The sequence below is a fragment of the Saccopteryx leptura genome, chromosome 3, assembly GCF_036850995.1.
Source record: "Saccopteryx leptura isolate mSacLep1 chromosome 3, mSacLep1_pri_phased_curated, whole genome shotgun sequence".
In the NCBI taxonomy this organism is placed as follows: domain Eukaryota; kingdom Metazoa; phylum Chordata; class Mammalia; order Chiroptera; family Emballonuridae; genus Saccopteryx; species Saccopteryx leptura.
In genome coordinates this window covers 362766999-362788848 of record NC_089505.1, presented here as the reverse complement: position 1 = coordinate 362788848, position 21850 = coordinate 362766999, and the positions used below count along the sequence as shown (strand labels likewise).

General features: G+C 43.6%; 1 non-coding gene across 1 annotated transcript; it reads left to right on the top strand.

Moving 5' to 3' along the window:
* Positions 1-21449: 21449 nt before the first annotated feature.
* Positions 21450-21570, top strand: LOC136401615 (small nucleolar RNA SNORA32). Its single transcript, XR_010750638.1, has one exon. It is a non-coding gene; the product is annotated as a small nucleolar RNA SNORA32 (small nucleolar RNA).
* The last annotated feature ends 280 nt before the right edge of the window (positions 21571-21850 follow it).

Sequence of the window (21850 nt, the reverse complement as noted above, 5' to 3'; positions counted from 1 at the left end):
CGTCAGATACTCCGAGCCTCCCGCGGCTTTCCTGTATCTCCAACACCCATGCCCTAATCCCCTCCCGATCTGGTGGGGTTTTTCTCAGATGTGCGTGATGGATGCTCAGAGATTTGCTAACAGGTGTGTGTGTGTTTCTGGAGAATCATCTCCAAGCTCTGTGGGGGCTGGGCAGGGCAAACAAAAGCGGTGGATCCAGGTGGGATTTACTGCTCTGATTGCTTGTGTATCTGGAACAGGGGACAGTCCAACGGGGGCTTTTCAGCACTGCATTTCCAGCATGTGACATAGAGCTGCTGTTCAGAAAATATTTGCCAATCTAAAGGTGAGTTTTATTCATGTGTGCTAAGAGTCAATGATCTAATAAGAGACTGCGCTCTCAAAAACAGTTTGTAAATCTCACACTCCTCCCCAGTCAAATAATATAACTGCCAAGGTCTCGACATCCCAACTTGAATACCTCCAGGCAGCCCCACAGAGGCAAATATTTATCTGACATGGAAAGAAGGCTAATTTTGGATACAAACTGAGCTGGGTTTAAGGTGTTCAAGTTAAATTAGTGTATTCATATGAAAAACCACAGATATGGGAGGCCAAAAAGAAATACCAATTCTCAGTAAAATAAGGGTGTCCTAGAAATTCCACCACTGCATCATCCAGGAGCTTCCCCTGATTTGAGAGAGACAGAGAGAGAAAGAGGGGGGGGGGGAGAGAGAGAGAGAGAGAGAGAGAGAGAAAGAGAGAGAGATGAGAAGCATCAATTTATAGTTGTGGCACTTTAGTTGTCCATTGATTGCTTTTTATATGTGCCTTGATCCAGGGCCTCCAGGTGAGCTAATGACCCCTTGCTGCAATCAGTGACCTTGGGCTCAAGCCAGTGACTTTGGGCTTCAGGCCAGTGACCTTGGAGCTCAAGCCGGTGACCCCGCACTCAAGCTGGTGAACCTGCACTCAGCTTAGAAGAGCTCTGAGCTAAAGTTGGCGACCTTGGGGTTTTGAATCTGGGATCTCAGTGTCCCAGGGTGATGCTCTATCCACTGTGCCACTACCAGTCGAGCAGGCCACCCCTGATGTTCATGTACAATTCCCCCCACCCCACCCCCCCTATGTCTCAGATACAGGCTTCCCTCATCCAGACTTCTATCCCTTCAGCCCTGTTGCTAACGTAGGTTCCCCCGGGACTGACTTACTCTGGGCCCAGCCCAGAGCAAGTGCTCAGTGAACTCAAGTTTCTAGCTCAGGAGCCTGGGCAAAAGCACTGGTGGAGGGTGGTTTGATTGTTCCTGGGACACACTGAGGACTCACTTGTCGGATTTCTTTTCTTCCCAGAGTTACAGTGGTGATCCCACCTGATTCTCACATGAGTACTTCCCTCCTCATCACCTTGGCTTTGCTCTTCCCAGGGTGGGGTTTGGATTGAACCAACGTGTGCGTTAGGGTAGTTCATACACACACCAGAGAGAGGGACTCCCCTGGGAGACCCCATGGGCAGCGCAGCAGATCCCCGGATCCAGCTGGTGCTGAGGAGGCCCATCTTTGGGGGTGAGAAGTGGACTCTGCTGGCTCCATCCTTTCTCCCTCCTTCTCTTCAGTTTTATTCCCGGTGACTTGGGGGCAGGAATGGGAGCTGATTCTACAAACTGGAATAGGGAGAGAGACATGAGCGAGCAAGAGCCAGCAATCTGTGACATGCCAATAGAAAGGGAGAGAGTGACACCCTCATTTTCTACTCACTAGCTGTGTGGCTTTGCACAAGTTACTTCGATGCGCTGAGCTTCAATTCCTTCAGTTATAGCTTCCTTTTTAGTTGGATGGGCGTGAATCACAAAGTTTACGTAAACAGGACCTGGAAGAGAATAGACCCACTGCAGCTCTGGGAGTTAATTAAAAAACCAGTGAACACTTTTATTTATAGTGTTCCAGCTGAGGAATCATTCCATTCTAACTCTTTCTCCATCTCTGCATCACTTGGTTTAAGATTCAGATTCCATGGGGGGGGGGAGGGGGATCAGATTGACCTGGCTCAGATCATGTGCCTACCACGCCCTTCTGATGGCCAGTCTCACTGAGACTGTAATGGGTGACAAAGGAGGAGCTTGCTCTATGGGGAGAACTGCTAGAGAGGGCCTTGATCACTGGAAAAGGGACTCCACCAGCCCTTGTGACCACTGGAAAAGGGACTCCACCAGCCCTTGTGACCACTGGAAAAGGGACTCCACCAGCCCTTGTGACCACTGGAAAAGGGACTCCACCAGCCCTTGTGACCTGACAGAGAAAGGCCTGCAGCAATAGCTAGCTTGGCCTTGTGCCTTTACAGCCCTCTGTATGTCTTCCTAGTGCCTCCAACTGGCCAAGCCAACAGGCAGCTTGAATTCAAGGGAGGCCATTGATACAGAAGTCAGCCTTCTAGGGAGCACAGCCGTGTAGAGCAGAATGTATAGAATATCCCTAATACATTCATAGCAGTGATTTTTTTTCCTTCTTATTTAGAAAAGGCCCCATGACTTCTCTTATCCCAGAAGGAAAATTACGTGTGCCATCCCGCGTCCAGGAAATTCCTCCTAAGTTGGAAGTGGCCAAGGCCTTGAGTCAGCGGGTTTCTCTCCTCTCCCCTACCGAGCCCGGGCTCAGCGAGGCCCGGCTCCAGCTGTGGGGTGCTCCCTCCTCCAGGGCCTCCTGGAGGCTGTGGGTGGCAGCTCCTCCAATGCTGGTGGCTGTCTGAGCTGCTGCCAAGGCTGAAGGCAGCCACTTCAAAAGATGCTGCCACCACCACTGATAAATGGAATCAGAAGGCCCCTGCTTCAGCCCAGACTGTTTCTAAGCACTTTTGACCAGGCCTCATTCTTGAGGGTATGCTCTTCTTCTGAGTGGATTTGGGTACCAACGGGGGGTGACTCTCATCCCTCGACATCAGGAATGTGGGGAGATGAGGAGTTCTGCTTGAAGGGAAAGAAAATGGGCCTTTTGGCCATAGACTGTCTCTGTGTTCCCTCTTATTTCTTTTTGCTAAATAAGGTCAGAATACTTTTCAGTTTACTCTCAGAAAAGAAGCTGTTTTGTAATCGCTGAATGCATTAAAAATAGACTGATTTGGGTTAAATTTACATGTCTATTCCAGAGTTTTCAGATGAATCCAATTACTATGATCCCATGGCTTAGGAAAATAGACAAAAATGGATCCTTGTAGTAAATGTGTGTTTCATGTTTATAAAGGCAGCATGCTGAAATGAGGGGGTACAGAAACGGGGCCCCTGAGCCGAGATGCTAGTTTCTGCCGAGCTTGAGAAAGTCATTTCACCTCTTAGGGTCTCGGTGTCAGCGTGTCAGCATGTGCAGTCTGTCTGATGGATAAGAAAGTGAAGATTCAAATAGCCCCTGGGGTCCCGTATACCTAGAAATAGCTCCGTGGCAGATGTGCTGTGACTCGGGGGGGGGGGGGCACTGAGATCGGGGAAGGCTGCCAGTATTGGGGGAGTTACCACCAAACCCAGTGTCACTGAGACATCATGGCATCTAACATTGTGCTGGTTTAAGCCACACAATATAATGATTTGCTACATTACCAAACGATGGACAGAATAAGTTTAGTAAACATCCATTATCTCACACAGCTATAATATTTTTCTTGAGCTAAGAACTTGTAAGATCTTTTCTCTTAGCAACTTTCAAATATACATTAGAATCTTGTTAAGGACAGTCACCATGCTGTACCTTCCATCCCCAGAACGTATTCGCCTCGCAGCTGGCAGGCTGTACTGCCTGCCCGTCTTTAGTTGAGTGCGACTGGTTTTGCTGTTGGTCTCCAGGCGGTGGGGTGGCAGTCTGCAGTCAGATGAGGAAACTCTGGGCTTTGGGATTTAGGCTCAAGTCCCCAAATTTCTATGCCCTGTCATGGAGTCCTCTCAATTATAAAAATGAAATGGTTAAAAATGAATTTCAAATTGCTTCATCAGATTTCTCTGAAGGTAAGAGACAAAGATGGCAAAGTACCTTGGTCATTCAGTGATGGGGACTCTTCTTCTCTTTTTTGTTCATGCTTGTCTGTTGCCACTCAGAGCTCAGACACACCCTGTGGACCCTGGCTGGTGGTGCGTCTGCTCTTGCTGCTGCTGCTGCTCCTCCCAGCTGGCTGAGAGTGAATGCGTCCGTGAAGAAATGATGGGGCATTGTGCAAAGTACTTCGTTTCCTCAAGTGGGGCTGAGAAATGGTAGCAGCCATACCAGTATCTTTCTGAAATCTCAGTTAAAATGCCAAACAAATTTCCGAGGGAGAAGTGGGACAGGAGTCTATCAGGAGGTGCAAGAGAGTCGGCAAGGGCTTCTAAGCAACTTGTGGCAAGATTCTCTGATCTTAGTTGAAGACAGTGATACAGCACAGAGTAATGGTGAGAACACAGACTCTAGAAGCAGGTTGCCCAGGTTTGAACTTGGACTTTATATTTATTGACCACCTTTAGACACGTTAGTTAACCCACTTCTGCCTGAGTAGCTCTACTTGAAAAAGGTGTCAAAAATTGTATCAAACTTCAAGGGTTGTTCTGCCAATTCTGTGCATCAATATTATGTAAGTGCTTAGCACAGCACCTGGCACATAATAAATGTACCCAGAAGTGTGTTTATAGAAGAGGAGGCCACATGGTAACATCTCTGGTTTGGGAAACTCCTAATAATTTGGAAGCGGCCGAAGGTATGAGTCAGTGGGTTTCTCTCCTCTATATTTTTAATATAGACACTTGAGGAGAAACTCCAGATTATTATTCGTGGGTTTAGGAGTCACATTTTCTACAATTCATTATTAGTAATGAACCCAAATGTCACATGGAGCCTCTCTGTCCATAAGGATGTTAGTACGTTTCGCTTAAAGCTCTAGGATTGATTAGGGTAAGGGCAGAGTCCTCTCCCTGAGTTGTGAACAGTCTGGTATTGTAATGGGGACTGGAAATTATAGCTGAAGTGCATCTGTCTCTCATGTAAAAGGGAATCTTCTGGCAACGGCCCCAGTGCAGCAGGGTGGCCAGCCTGTCCGCAGAGACCCAGACTCTTTCTGTCATCCTGGTCTGGCTCAGAGCTCCCATCCCAGAGTCACTGCTTACTCCCAGACAGCGGCCATTGTCCATCGGAACTTCAGCCATCGTGTCCCAGTTGTAAGACAGCGTGGAGAGAAAGAGAGCATATGGACTGTTCAGGGAGCCTTGGCAGAAATTCTGAAAAGCAACTCTGCCTTTATCTCTGTGGCCAGTATTTAATTACGTGGTCTTACCACCTACAGGAAAGCATCAGAACAGTCCTTTAGATGAGCACATGGTCCAGGGATAGACATTAGGAGGTAAATAGCCATATCTGCCATAGAGGTCCCTTGTCATGAAAAAAAGTAAACCCATTCTGGGCATGAGTCCTTAACCCTGTGTGACCCAGGTGCATACCATACACTCATCAGTCAAGAAAGACCTCACTTCCCCTTACACAGGGTTTCTCTCACCACCGTGGCCCATGGGCTCCTTGCCCACGATTGACTTCAACTTCTCTCATTCATGATCCATGTTATCCGTATCTTCTGTTCCTTGTCACTTGTTACCTCCCCAGGGAACACTCGAAGCCATTCTAACCTTCAAAACAAATGCTAATCCCAGCCTTCAAAATCCTAAGGCTATCCCCAGTGGCCCCAGGAATGAGCACTAAGCCTACCAGTGGTTGGCAAACCGTGGCTCACAAGCCACATGTGGCTCTTTGGCCCCTTGAGTGTGGCTCTTCCACAAAATACCACGTGCAGGCACTACCTAGATAAGGAATGTACCTACCTATATAGTTTAAGTTTAAAAAATTTGACTCTCAAAAGAAATTTCAATCTTGTACTGTTGATATTTGGCTCTTTAGACTAATGAGTTTGCCGACCACTGGCCTAAACCATTACCTTCAACATGATTTTCTTTATTCATTTCAACCCATTGTCTCTAGAGTTTTTGTCAACACCGCTGAGGCTATAATATGTGCTTTGCCAAGAGTCACATGAGCCCAAACCTCACGTTGCCTGGCCAAGGACATGAAGAAGCATTAGGCTTCGAGCCATTGGCCGGCAGGGGGCAGCTCTCTGTAGCCCTCATAACTTCCCTATTTATAGGCACCCACCACATTTCCTCAAAGTAACCTGACCTCTTAACATCTTGTAAAATGATCTATGCGAGCTAATTATTAACTGAAGTATCCGGAAAAACAGAAACTTAAAAAAAGAAAGTGTTGCCTGAGGTTCCGAAACAAGATCCCAGAACTGCTGAAATGAGTTTGCATGCGCCCGCACACACACGCACACATGCACACACACACACACACACACACACACACACGCACACACACACGTGCGCGCGCACGCACGCATGCATACGCACACACACACGCATGCACACACACGCACGCACACACGCGCACGCACACACTATATATTCTTGGGAATTTGGTAATAGAGCAAACAGATTTGGATTTACTTAATATTCTCACAGATTTGGATTTACTTAATATTCTCAGATATAACTCCATATTCCATGTTCATATACAAACTGTGGACCATCATGCATCTGTATCTTGCCAATTATCCATATGCATAGGTTTCAGGATGCTGTCCTACGAGAGCTGAGAAACCAGTGACTCTCTCAAAGGAGAGTGACAACATTTGATTTATACTTTAGAGCTTATCAGGGGTAAGGACAACATAATTTTGAGTAGTATTCCAAAAGCATATAGCTACCAACAACCTTTAACAAATAATAACTATACGTCAACTGGCAAGTTTTCCTCAAAACAGTTTTAAAAGTATTTTTGAGAGACACAAAATAAAGAAAAGGGGGAAATAGAAAAGCAAATCACTCAAAGTAGTTATACTTTATTCTCTCCCCTGAGCATGTCGAAGAAGCCTTTCAAAGCTGGTGCATGGGAACATATAAGTCAGTGCTTTGCAACTAGCCCAACTATCAATTGATGTTCTTTTTTGAAACAACTTGTATCTTGCAACACATTCTCCCTTTTAGTTATTATCACAGCGACTTAGTCTAAAGTTCCTCTTAACTAGAAGGCTGTGTTCTCATTACCCACTGTATTGCTGGTCACTTGCTTACCAGCATCTGGCCTTCTACGGCTGGTGTGGGGCTTGTATCTTCCCCAGCCAGCCTGTCTGGGGAGGGCTTGATCATACTGGTGTCCACTTCCTCCATTCCCTCATCTGCCAACGTAGAATAATGTCACCTCCTTTGGGTGGAGTCAGTGAAATACCTCTTTGCTCATATTTCTTTCTTGTAATAGTAATTGTCAGTTATTTTGTTTCCTATAGCTCTTACCCATCTTCACAGTCATTTTGTTTCCATAGCTCTTACCCATCTTCACAGTCATTTTGTTTCCATAGCTCTTACCCATCTTCACTGCCCCTTTAGCCGTGAGAAGGACACTGAGCTCTGTTTTAATCAGGGCTTGCTCCCGTCCCTGTGCTGCTAACCATTATTGGGGCCTTTCCCTCAACAGGGAAATGAAAGGTCTCATTAGTCGACCTCTGAGTTATGACCCAGTCTGATTATGTCAGCGTTGTTTGTGGTTTGTTTTTATGTGGCCTTTTATTGATTATTTTCTATGTACTGAACATTGATCTAAACAAATTACAACTGTTTGTTTCATTTAAGTCTATGTAAGGCGGCATTATAATTTTTAAAATTAAAGTAAATGCGGCATCATCGGGGTTGTCAGATGAGAAAGTGTAAGCACTCAGAGAACACCCAATCTTCCTAAGGTGTCGCAGCTGCTATGGGGGGTGGGTGGAGCAGTCTGACGGTAGACTGCAAAGCCTGGATGAGCACCCTCCTTCTCCGTCTCTTCAATCCACTGCCATGGCCTCTTCAGGCACCGCCGTGTCCAGCATCAGTTTCCCTGACTCAGTGATGGGGGCCATTCAGCACGGGACCTTTCCTATTGAATCCTTTTCTGTAGTCACTACCGACTCAGCCTCACCTACCTCTACAGACCCTGCTTCCCTGCTTTTTCTCCCCTCCTCTCTTTTTATTCCCTTCCTCTGGTTCTCCTTCATGCCTTCGTCTGAAATGTAATTAATATCTATTTTCATCCAGACGATACACTCAGGGTGGAGGATTCGGGAAGGGGTGAGAGGGTATGGCTGGTCTCACACATTGTGCGATATAATTGAGTGTGAGGGTAAAGATAGAGGTTTGCACAGGAAAATGGGGTGTCACTGTTATACACTGTGTTCCTCTGAGAGGCAGAGAGAGCAAGAGACACAGAGAGACTGAACACGGGCCAGGAGAGACGGTCACACAGCCAAGCGGGGCACAGAGATAGGACACAGTGGACAGAGACTTTAACTCTCCCGGGTGAGCCTTGGGGAAGGTTTCACAGAGGTGTTCGTATCTGAGTGAAACCTTGAAGAAAGGTTGAAATTTCGTGTAAAAATACAGGGCATCCTAGGCAAAGAGGACAGTAAGGAAATGGCCCTGTCTTGTTAGGACTGGAACATTCGGGGGGCGGGGCTGGGGGAAGGCGTGATGGATATAAAGTTGAAGCTGTGGCGTGTAGGCCAGTGGTTCTGACCCCCTGGTTGTCACCCAGCGATTATCGATTCTGCAATCTTCATCATCACAGGCTGGTTGACTCTTCCGCAGACTGTCGTGACATTCCTGGCAGATGGGCACCAGTCCACGGCTATGTGGTTGAAAAACACCGATATAGGTGACGTCTAAAGGGCTTTTGTCCATACTCCAGATATGTAAATCTTACCCGTTGGGACCAGAGCGGTTTTGTCAGGGTCAAATTTATCCTGTACAAACTCATCTTGGAAGCACTCTGGAGAGGAAACTGGAGTAAGTGGATGATTGAGAAGAAAGTGCTACTAAGACATGATGAGGCTCTGAACTGTGTGTGGGGGGTGAAGGCAGGAAGGGATGGGGAAGGAGTTGCTGATGTGGAATAACTAGCAGGACTTCGGGACAGAAGAGGAGCGATGGGACACCCGTTAGACTGACTACTCGCTCCCATTACTTCTCTTCCTCTTCAGTCACTGATAGGAGTCCCCTGCCACCAAATGGCATCCTCCCCTTTCTTCCAGTCACCTGTCCTTATGACACTTAAAACACAGCAGCCCCTGTGGGCAAAGGAATCCCTGAGTCAACAGAGTCAGTCCCAGCTCAGCCTCTAGCCTACAGCCTTTCAACAGGGATCCTTTGGCCTGAGCATGACAGAGGGCTGGCCACGCCTCTGGGCTGGGAACCTCCTCCTCCTCTGTTTCTGCTCCTGCCGCTTCGGAGATGTCTGCATTTTCCTATCTGGCAAATTCCAACCACAAAGTATGTAAAGTAACCTTCAGAAATCAGTCTTCTATGACATACAGTGTGTCCGTAAAGTCATGGTGCACTTTTGACTGGTCACAGGAAAGCAACAAAAGACGATAGAAATGTGAAATCTGCACCAAATAAAAGGAAAACCCTCCCAGTTTCTGTAGGATGATGTGGCAGCATGTACGCATGTGCAGATGATGACATAACACCGTGTATACAGCGGAGCAGCCCACGGCCATGCCAGTTGAGATGTGGACGGTACAGAGGAAAGTTCAGTGTGTTCTGTGGCTTGCTAAATTCGAATCCGTGACCAAAATGCAATGTGAATATTGGCACGTTTATAATAAAGCGCCATCACATAGGAATAACATTACTCGGTGGGATAAGCAGTTGAAGGAAACCGGCAGTTTGGTGGAGAAACCCCGTTCTGGTAGGCCATCAGTCAGTGACGAGTCTGTAGAGGCTATACGGGATAGCTACCTAAGGAGCCCTAAAAAATCTGTGCGTGAGCCCACATCGAACTGCACTGAATAGGTATGAAACTGGGAGGGTTTTCCTTTTCTTGGGTGCAGATTTCACATTTCTTTCGTCTTTTGTTGCTTTCCTGTGACTGGTCAAAAGTGCACCATGACTTGACAGACACACTGTAGAAATCAAGAGATACTTGTTCAGATTATTTTGAAATCAAAGTGTCCTTCCATATTTGGCAGATAATGTAAAAATGGAGAATTCATTCACTCATTCATTCATAAACATATTCCTGGAGCTGGCAGGTACCAGGTGGCTAAAATGCAAGGTAAACATTGTCTCTGGGAATATAAGGGTGACTGTATATGGTCTTGTAGGAGAAACAAACCACGAAACAGGCGGGCAGAGTAATGGACTAACAATACCTGCCGTGATTGCCAGGAGGGGAGTGTCTAGGAAGCAGTGGTCAGAAACTGGGGGACTGGGGCGGACCTGCTGGAGGTAGCTTCAGAAGGGAAGCCCTCCCTCTGAGGAAGGCTGATTTAACATCAGCCAAAATGTGCAAGAACATATGACCAAAAGGCTAGACAATTGATAAACGTTGACCAGGAATAAAGCTAAACATTTAGCCACCCCTTTCATATGCCTACAGAAAGCCAGTGCGGAAATCATGAAATTTTGGGGTTGTTACCATGTCACATGTGAAAGGGACTCACTGTTTTCAAGAAACCCACATTCTTTTGGGGTATAAAGGCACAAGTGGGTCTGTTAGAGAGAGTCCACCAGGGATTAGCACTTTCCATACAGAGTGAGAAAGCGAAAATTTTAGGCTTTCTGGGCCATCGGATCTCTGTTGCAGCCACTCAGCTTTGCCATTGTAACATGTCAGTGGCCACAGACAACACATAAATAATCGGCGTGCATGTCTAATAATATGGTATTTATGGATGCACAAATATGAATTTTCGTGTCACAAAATATGATTCTTTTGGTATTTTTCCTGCCATTGGAAAACTTAAAATTTGTTCTTCGCTCATGAGTTTATAAAAACAGGCAAGGGGGCTGTATCTGGTCTGTAGGCCGGCTTTGCTGAGCCCTGGTTTTCAACAAGGTGGTTAAAAGTCCAAACTCGCAAACAGACCGTCTGGGTTTGTTTTCAAACTCCCCCTTTGGCCAGCGGTGCAGTGCCATGTCCAGGTCAAAGAAAATCGACTTTGATCTTGCTTTTTTCTCTCTCTTATCTCTCTATCCTTCTCTTCTTAGTCAAACGTCTTAAAAGAGTAAGCGATACTCCCTGTCTGTGGCAAATTGTGTTTTACAGAAATGGCTTCAACAACGCTCTCAGTCTCTGATGCTGTTCCAGGAAGATGCACCCCCTACACCTCCATCAGCAGTGGTACTGATGTTCCTTCCCTCTGAACTGGGCAGGCCTTTGTATTCACAAAGTGATGTCCGAGACTTACAAGCTCGGTCACAAAAGGCAACGTGGCATCTGCCTGCCTCTCCTTCAGGACCTGTGCCCAGAGACCCCGGAGCTGCCATGTGAGACGTATGGAATGATGGTTATTTCCTTTTAAGGGCTTTCACTAGATGCCTCTAAAGCAGATCCAGTCATAGGCAAAAACAGAAAGATGTCTGTGTGCAGTATGACTGGAGTTTAAGATTAGGAGAATTGGGGACTTAGGTCAGCGATCCTTGCAGAGACATTTCATGGGAGACTATAATAACAGGTTGAGGATCTTGGACTGGCCCTTGAGGCAATATGTGGCCATTGGAGAGATTTATGGGTAGGAGCAGAATGGACAGAATTCTGTTTTAGAAGGACCACTGTTGTTGCAATCGAAACTCTGGATTAAAAGAAAGCTGCAGTGGGCCTGAGACCTGGTTAGAGCATCCTGGCTTGGTCTGGCTGATGGTGATGGTGATGATGATGATGATGATGGTGATGATGATGGGACCCAAAGGAAGGCAGTGATAATAGTCGTGGAAAAGGGAATGGAGTCATGAGAGGTTGCCGAGGAAGACTGCCTGTTTGACTAATAATGGACAGGTATCACAACAGTTGATACCATAGGGTCATCTCCTACTGTCTTGTGACTAGAACAGGTCCCTCGGTGACATAGTGAAGCCTCCCAGCCTTCCTTTTCTTTCATGATTTTGCTGTTCCCCTGTCAATATGCAGGGCTGTTCCCACGCGGGTATTTTATCTTCTTCTTCAGCAGACACGGGAACCGTTCCTTGAATGCGAGATGACACAGATAAGCTCACAGCTGCCCCGCACAGACAGAAAGGGCTCCTCTGTGCTCCACCGGTGAAACACCTGCCACCCAAGGCCACAGGCGGGTCCTCTGAAAACACCCTGGGAACCCTGTCCCAAAGCGACCCCCAGCTGTTATCTCGACCCAATCACTGTGTTCTGGGTGTTTAATCTGGGAGATTAAATCTTTTCATGCCTGAGTGGGAAGATCATATCCTTGTAATTTTTCACCTGTATAATTTCTCAGCTACCTCAGTTTAACCTGGGGTATTTATAGCCCAACTGTAGTTTAGGAGCATACTTAGAAAATGCCAATTTCAAAAGACAGCTCTTTCAAATTGCCACTCAGAGCAGTCTTCTGCGTGAGTGTAGTGAACTGTGGTAAAACTGATCATTTCAGTCAATTAGATTTTTAGGCCAGCCAGTTTTTACTGTTATGAAAGAGAGAAAGAAAGCTTCTGAAACCTAGAATGAATCAATTACTGTCACAATACAACACACACACACACACACACACACACACACACACACACACACACACATCCATACACATATATTTGTGGAAATGTGAAGATGATTTTTATAGAGGTGACTTTAGTTCTATTATAGAGTGTTCACTTTGCATAAAGCACAAGTCAGCATTTTAAAAATGTCTAACAAGACCCTTTGGATAAAAATTGGGGCCAAAGAGCCTGACCTGTGGTGTCACAGTGGATAAAGTGTTGACCTAAGTTCTGAGGTCGCCAGTTCAAAACCCTGGGCTTGTCTGGTCAAGGCACATACAAGAAGCAACTATGAGTTGATCCTTCCCACTCCTCTTCCCCCTTTCTCTCTCTTTCCTCTCTAAAAAGTTAGTAAATAAAATCTTTAAAAAATTAAAATTGGGATCAGAGAATTAAGAATTTGAGAACGGAGACTAGAAATGCCTCATCTAGAAAACATGGGTCCTGGGAAATAAGTACCTAAGAAGATCACATCAGGGAGGGTTTGCTCTCTTTCTTTTTTTAAAAAATTTTAATTTATTATATTTAATTTTAATTTGTTAAAAGATATATCTCTTAATGAACAAATATATTGCATACATATATACTATTTTTAAAAAATGACTGCATCTATATCCATAATAAGTTTAAAAAGAAAGAAAAAAAAGGATGTAATCAGGATCCAAACATTTTTTTTTTAGATAAAATCCTTCTCTCAGATAATCAGATAATCAGTACTCTGACTTCTCTGTTCAATACTTATCACATTTTATTTGAAATACATATATAAACCAAATCAAAAGTAAGAACTTTTTTATACATTGTGGTCAGAAACTAAAGGGAATCCTCATAACAACTGAAGATATGTTGTTCGTTGGATAATTAATTATAATGTAAATTAATTCAGAAAGAGAAAATTTGTCAATTCCCAATTAAAGAAAAAAGATTCACACATACTATTACCTAGCAATTCCACTTGTTAACTATTATCTCATGAATTATTTTCACATGAACACCAGGACAAACATACCAAAATATCCATATAACAGTTTATGTAAAAAGGAGCACTGAAAAAGCAATTCAAATGTGCATTAACAGAGGAAAGGGTAAATACATTCAGGTACATTCATATAATAAATTCCTACCCAATAGGTAGGGTTCTCTTGGAAAGACTTTATTGACCTGTATTTGGAGAGTTCTAAGGCTTAGTTAGAAATAATTGGCCTGTGGCAGGAGACCACTGGTTCTGAATCTGTGTAGTAGATCTCTGTGGCTGATCATTTTCTCTATCCAACCCAGGACTGGATTACAATGTGTAGAGTTTCCACACAATCCAAGATATTGTGCTCTCTGTTCAGACAACTGAAAATCAAAACATTCCTAACAGTAAAGTCAGATTAAAGAACATCAGAAGTACTCTAGTCTTCTCATCTTACGTAGTTTGGCAATTTCAAATTCAAAAATCTTTCGAAATATTTTCTCATGTGAAAACAAGGTTGCTAGCGAGAGTAAAAAGAGTGCGTAGGCCAGACCTAGATTGAGGTCATCCAGGAGCCTTGGCTGATAACGGCGCTTTTCACTGCCCAGGAATGCGCTACTCACAGACCCACCCCAGAGATGTGGGACATGATTGGAATGATACCTTTTCCACCCAGCCATTTATGACTCCTTCAGACCATGACAATCACTCTCCCATCCCGTGTCCACCCCATTCATGTAAAGCGCTCTTTTAAGGGCCAGCACTTGCGTGATCCGGTAAAGGCGTCCTGTAGCAGATTTCAGCAAGCAGGTGTGGGTTCAGCTCCTTGTAGTATGTAGCGTGTGAAGGTAGGTGTATCAGTCAGGAAAACAGAGTTCATTCTGTCGAGATAAACAGAGGCAATTTAAGACAGGGGGATGGGGGAGGGTTGTTAAGACAAACAGGAGATGGTCAGACAACTACAGAGAAGCAGAAGCAGGAGCAGGAGCAGGAAGCCGCTAGCAACAGAGGGCTTGGAGGGACCCGGAGAAGGAAAGGTGGTACCTCGGAGCATGGGGGGTGAAGCAGCCAGGCGGGAGCTCAGCCGTGGCGGGACTGTGATCTGGGAGACTGGGCCAGAGAGAGGGCCCGCCTGGAAGGGATTTGGACCCGCGTCAGAGGAGAGACAGCTACTGTCAGAGATACTGTCTGAAGCAGACAAGAGGGAGGAATTCCCCGGTTTCTTTCTTCTTCCAATTTCCCATTTTCCACCAGGGCCACCCGATGGCCACGTCCGCCTGGGAGCCAACTGGCAAGGACACCTCAGAAATGCAACCCCCCGTGCTCCTGAGCAGGGGGATCGGGAGATCGGGGCTGAGGACAGGGTGCAAATCAAGGACAGAGCGTATCAGTCTCCTTCCAACAACTGTACCCTCCTCTGACCAATTGTTAAAGCAATGCCTGTCTAACCCACTTCTGGAGAGCATCTTATGAGGCTAAATTTGTTTGTGAGGGCTGCAAATGGAAACTTTTTGAGGATACTTTGGAAAAATATTTTGGAGATTTAAAATGCTAGATGGTGGCAATTCCAGCTCTAGGAAAATAGAAAGTCATAAATATGTATACAGATGTAGGTACAAAAGCGTTTATCTCAGTGTTTATAATACTGAGGGTTTGAAACAACCGAAAATAGATGGAATATATTTAGGGCTTTAAAAAAAAGAATTTCTGCCTTCACGGATATTTTCCTCATTCAGTGCCGCACGCACTAAGAATCATGAAAATGGGATAAAATGCCATGGGTTTCGGGGACTGAGAGGACAGTGGGTGCTGCCCTGTTTAGACTTCTAGACATGTGAGACCGACTGTGTGCAGTATACAGAACACAGGAACGTTCAGGGGAAGTTTTGGTATTTATAGCCAAATAAAAAAATTCTTCCAGGTGAAGACAAAAATAAAAATAGTAATCTGTTCTGAAAATTTTAAAAGTCACACAGAAAGAGAGACATCAGGGTTAGGAGTTTTGTGCTTAAGTAGAGTAGCAAGAAGTGATGTGAGGAGAATCAGAATCCGAGTGACCTGTGAGTTCTGGTTCCGATTCTCGTGGGGACCTCGTTCAGGCCTGCGCTCCGGTAGTCGGGTGCAATAACACAAACCGGGAGCAGCCCGGTCGCAACACCGCTGAGTGTGTTGCAGAGGAAGAAAGCTCTCCTGGGGTCTGAGGCTCTGTGTGTGCCTTGCTCACTCCCGGCCCGGCTGCTCTCCTGTCTGGGCTCATCCTGTGACTACTGTCAGCACCATCAGCCTCCATCGCACTGGAGTCACGCTTCCAAGTTGCTCCAAAATTTAAAGCTGGATGCTGCTTAGATGTGTGTTTAAGAACTGCCGGCCCACACCAGGACACCCAAAGTACCCCACAAGCTTTGTCTTTCATCATCCCAAAATGCATTGTCCTTGGAAATGGTCAAAACAAATTTTGAATTCTAGCTTGATGGCTTTGTAGCTGTTTGATCTTTTGCAATGAACTCAATCTCCCTGACTAAGGAACTGGAACAGCACAAGTGAGGAGCTTGGCACAGGTTTGAGGCCGTAGGAGGCGTTGAATAAATTATAGTGGTTTTTAACTTATTTTTTCCAGTATGCCCTTGTACCCAAGGCAAAGGTACTGTTGACCTTCCCTACAAAATATCTCATCTGTTCACTTCTGCATGTCTTTGCTCGTACTGTTCTTTCTGCCTGGAGTGTCCAGTTCTGCCTTTGGTGGGTCATTCAAGTGTGGCTTCCTCTAAGAAGACTGACCTGTTTAACCGAAATAGAAAAGACATTAAAAGAAGAATCAAATAGCCTTTTTTTTTTTCCTGAACCTGAGGAAGTCACTGAACTTTTTCAATGCTGGACTATATCTTTTAAATTTGTATTTATCCTACTGTCCATGCTCAGTGTCTTACCTATCTCTCTTATGCTAAGGCCAAGTCAAAAACAATGCCAATATAGAAAAAGAATAGACCTTGCACTTAGACATTCCTGGGCTTGGATTGCAACACACAGTAAGTGTTTGAGATATTTTTGCTCCATGCTGTTGAAGAGATGTTTTCTTTCCAGCAGGTTGGGATCATTAGCAGAAATGAAAGAAATACCCTAGACAAAGGAAGAACTATCCTAATGCCAGCCTCAGGCTGGCATAGTTTCTAGTCGATTCCCTTTCTTGCTTAGCAAGCATTGAGCTCTCTGCTTCTGGTTTGGACCTAAAGTGGAGGTTCCCAAGTACCAACAGGAAGGTCATACTTGTGGTCTCCCTCCCTCGCTGAAACCTCACTGAAACCTGAAGCACTGGAATTTCACGTGGGTGTCATTTTCTCAAGAGATTTCCAGCTGCAATTCCCAAACCAGAGGTGGGCCACTGTTTGCTATTAGAGAAGTAACAGAGAGGAAGGATGGTTGTGGATCTAACATTTTAATATTATCATGCCAAGTGTGGGTTTAATAATGAAGACGAGTTCCTGTGGGGAGTGGTGGAATTTTTAAATATAGGATAGAATCTCAATCACTTGAGTTGCGTTAGTGGATTCTACATACAGGCATGGGAAAAGACAGGACTCATCCATCCATCAGTCTGTTCGTTTATTTCTTTACAGATGTTGAATACTCAGATATGCCAGTCAATGACTTGAAAGGGAGGTCTTTTTATTTTTTTAACACTAATTCTGAGAATCCATTTCTATGAACTGTAGGAAGCCAACTTAGAAATTCAAGTGGATAAATCATATTATTAAATACATTCATTAGTTCTACACATGATTATGAAGACCTTATCCATGTCAAGACACTACGGTGACACTGGTTAACGTAATTGTACAGGTTTCAGGTGCCCAGTTCTACAACACATCTCTGGCACACCTGACCAAACAGTCCTATGTTATTATGAAACAATATTAAATTATTTATTTACCCAAAGTAACAATAAAAAGTATCAAACATAAAATATTAAACTATGATAGTCACTGGTATTATAAAGAGGAACACCTGTTGAGAGTTAAGCATGCTCTAAATACTTTTGCATATGTGATCTTAATTAATATCCAGAGCAATCCCATGGATAGCATCACCACTCTGCTACAGTTAATAAAAATAAAGTTTGCAGACGTTCTGCAACTTTCACAGGAAACATAATTAATTAGGGCCGAGAGTCAACTCATTATTTGAACATTTGTCTACTGACAGACTTGAGGATGGTTCCCAATCTGTGACTATCGCAAAAAGTGACACTGTGATCATTCTTGCTCCTGTCTTTGGTGCGCACGTGCAACATTTCTATTCCAGAAATACCTAGAAGTAGAGTTGCTAGGTCGTAGGACATGCATGTGCGAAGCTGCAGTACACATCACCAGTTGGTACAGTTTTCCTTGACGTTATTAAAAAATAATGTATTAATATTAAGAACTTATTTAAGAAAGAATTTGTATTAGCTGATGTGGCAAATTCTATTTAATAAAAAAAATGGTCACAATATCTGCTACCTCACATGCTTTTAAAAAATACTTTAATTGTGTTGCTTCCTCTAGCAGATGTTGGAGTCTGGGTCCTTCCCCTTGGACTTGAATGGACCTTAGTGAACTCCTAGGTAAGGGCTGTTCAGTAGCACACTCTGCAATTATAAAAATGTTCCATCTATGTGTCTAGTGCAGGACCCACAAGCCACATTGGGCAATTGATATGTTGCTAAGATGATTATAGCACTGGATTTTAATTTTATTTAATTTTAACTAATTTAAACTTAAATAGGCACATGTGTCTGGTGGCTATTGCATTGGACAATGCAGGCGTAGGTCAACAGACTGCGGCAGGATTGATGCTCTGTGAGTTCTGAAGTTAGAGCATTAAAATCCTATGCACTGCCGGGAGCTTTTGGAATGCAACCGCTATGTTGTAAGAAATTCCAATTAATTGGGAATCCCAAGCAGACTGTGGAAAGTCTCACGTAGAGAAAAACCTAGGATTATGGATCATAGGCACACGGAATCACCCTGGGCATTCCCACCCCACTCTCCAGCCGTGTGAATGAGCCACTTTGAAAACGGAACCTGCAGCCCCAGACAAGCTGCTCTAGCTGACTCCGAAGGTGTGAACACGCCATCCCTGCAGATCTCTGCCTGAGCTGCCTGCGGAGGCAGAAGCAGAACACGTGTGGTGCTTGTTCTTCAGTTCTTTTCCGCCACAGCAGCACAGCCAGCTTCCTAAGCTCTGTGTCCAGGTGGACTGTGACTCTGGTTAGATGCCACTTAGCTCTTGGCCTTCGATTCTTTACGGTTGGTTCTCCTCCTCACTGTCTGCTCCCCTTTTACAATGTTCTGCATGTTGGAGTGATGTTATCAGAACTTCCCCCCAAGACAAGGAAATATTTAGCTTTTTCTTAGAGTGTACGGTTCTTGCTGATAATCCAGATCTCTCGATCAGTTTGTTTACCTTCTCTGAGTTCAGAAATAAACTAGGAATGATGAGCTATCTAGGACCTACTTTCTACTTAAAAAAAAAAAAAAGCAGAAGAGTACTTTTAATTACTTAGTCTAAGCAACAACAACACCCCCCCCCCAAAGGAAAGTAAAATGAAACAAGGAAAATTTATTTTCAAAGACATAAGATTAATTTTTGTGTATGGAAATACTGCTCATAGTATTACAATAGATGGTAAAAAAAAATTTATGTCCTTACTAAACAAAATAAAATGTTGTCTACGTCTTGAAAATAACAAAAATATATAGACTGAAAGAGCTTACTGTATTTTAGGCAAAACAGTAAGAAAATTGAGAATGTATACAAAGATACTTTGTGAAGTTTTAGATTTTTTTATTTTATTCATTTTAGAGAGGAGAGGGAGAGAGAGAGAGAAGAGGGAGGAGCAGGAAGCATCAACTCTCATATGTGCCTTGACCAGACAAGTGTAGGGTTTGAACTGGCGACCTCAGCGTTCCAGGTCGACGTTTTGTCAACTGCACAAGCACAGGTCAGGCAAAGTGAAAAGAAGGCCCTGCTGGGATTTGAACCCAGGATTTCCTGTTTACTAGACAGGCGCTTTATCCAGCTAAAACACAGAGCCAGTTCTTTTGTTTGTTTGTTTTTTGTGTGTGAAGTTTTAGAATTGAAAATATAATGAACATAATTCTGAAGTCTAATGTAGTGAGAAGTGGGACAGGAGGAAATATTATCTTCAGGGGAACAAATAAGCTTGTCTTAGGACTTTTCCAGAAAACCATGGAATCCTGAAGAATGAACATTATGATCGAAGAACTCTGTAACAAACCAGTATAATTTGTGTGTGTGTGTGTGTGTGTGTGTTTTAAAGCAACAGAGACACATTCTGAAGTAGCCTACGATTCTGAAAGTATATCTCAAAAGGAAACTGTCCTAAAATAAATGTGAATATGCATCACTAAACACGTAGGATTTATCTTAATGTCCCATAGACCATAGACTCAGGTGTAAGGACCCACTCTGTCCCTTCTAGGTGAGAGACTTCAAATCTTTCCATTTTCTCATCAATTCCCAGGTTGATTCTACTCTCATGCTTTAACTACTCATGAGCATGTCCACAGGGCTAAAGTCTTTGAAAGTGAAGAACAGTACCTTCTTGCATTCTATATGTTTATAGTGCCAAGGACATCATAAATGGTCAAAAACGTAAGATGGGTCATTTTGAGGAATCTCTATACTGTTTTCCACAGAGGCTGCACCAGTCTGCATTCCCACCAGCAGTGCAGGAGGGTTCCCTTTTCTCCACATCCTCGCCAGCACTTATTCTGTGTTGTTTTGTTGATGAGCACCATTCTGACTGGTGTGAGGTGATATCTCACTGTGGTTTTAATTTGCATTTCTCTAATGATTAGCCTTTTGACCCAGCTATCCCACTCTTAGGAATATACCCTAAGAACACCATAGAACTGTTCCAAAAGGAGAAATGCACCCCCATGTTTATGGCAGCATTGTTCACAGTAGCGAAGATCTGGAAACAGCCCAAGTGTCCATCAGTGGATGAGTGGATTAAAAAACCTTGGTACATATATACTATGGAATACTACTCAGCCATAAGAAATGATAACATCGGATCATTTACAATAACATGGATGGACCTTGATAACATTATACAGAGTGAAATTAAGTAAATCAGAAAAAACTAAGAACTATATGAATCCATACATAGTTGGGACATAAAAATGAGACTCAGAGACATGGACAAGAATGTGATGGTAACGGGGTGGGGAGGGGGCAAGGAAGGAGGGGGAGGGGCACAAAGAAAACCAGATAGAAGGTGACAGAAGACAATTTGACTTTGGGTGAGGGGTATGCAACGTAATCAGATGTCAAAATAATCTGGAGATGTTTTCTCTGAACATATGTACCCTGATTTATCAATGTCACCGCATTAAAATTAATTAAAAAATTTTAATTCAAAAAAAGTAAGATGAGTGACAGATTCTATGAATTATTACCAACATGCCCACCTGCTTGAAATATTGTGTCAGAACTCAGAAAAGTGTTACTAAGAAAAATAATCATCTTGTTTCTTTGAAAAATATATTGAAATAGATATAATACTATATAAACCAGAGGAAGACATCAATAAATATAAAAAAAAAACATTAAATTAAGCAGCTATGCCTATTGAGGAAATTAAGAATTATAAGAAAAGCACTTTGCTAATTTTATACAAAGTTTTAAATGACTGTAAAGTAGATTATACTAGAAAATATGTGGAGTGCAACAAAAGATTTAAGTTGTTTGAAAGTACAAACAGAAAGTGAAAACTTCCAAGGGATTTTCACCAATATAAGAAAACATTGCTACAAAACTTAAGGCAGCATACTAAATGAAACTACAGGGGAATTTTACTTATGAATTGTTGGTGCAAAATTCCTAAGCTGTGTTAGCAAATATAGGTCAGAAGCTTACTAAAAGATCAGGAGAATCGGTCATTACCAAGGCTTTTAGAATGCAGTTTCTCATTTGCCGTGGACATGACCACAAAACATTTTCCCGTTAGGTTTTCTTTCTGCTACATTGCTAGCATTCAACCTACTGGGAACATTAAAAAAAAAAAAAAAAAAAAAGATCAGGAGATATTACTGAGGTATGTATGATTCATTGAAGAAATTCAATGCATCAATATATTTTTCTGTGTTAATTACAGGTCAAGGCAGAAAAATATATTATTATGTACAATGATGCTGACAGTGCTTGATGAAAAGCCAATCTTATTTTTATGCTTCATCTTAGCCAAAAGGCTGAGAAACGATAAAGCCAATATTAATTTTAATAAGATATTTGATAAGTAGGAATGCACTAATACTTAATTAGGAGCATGCTTAAT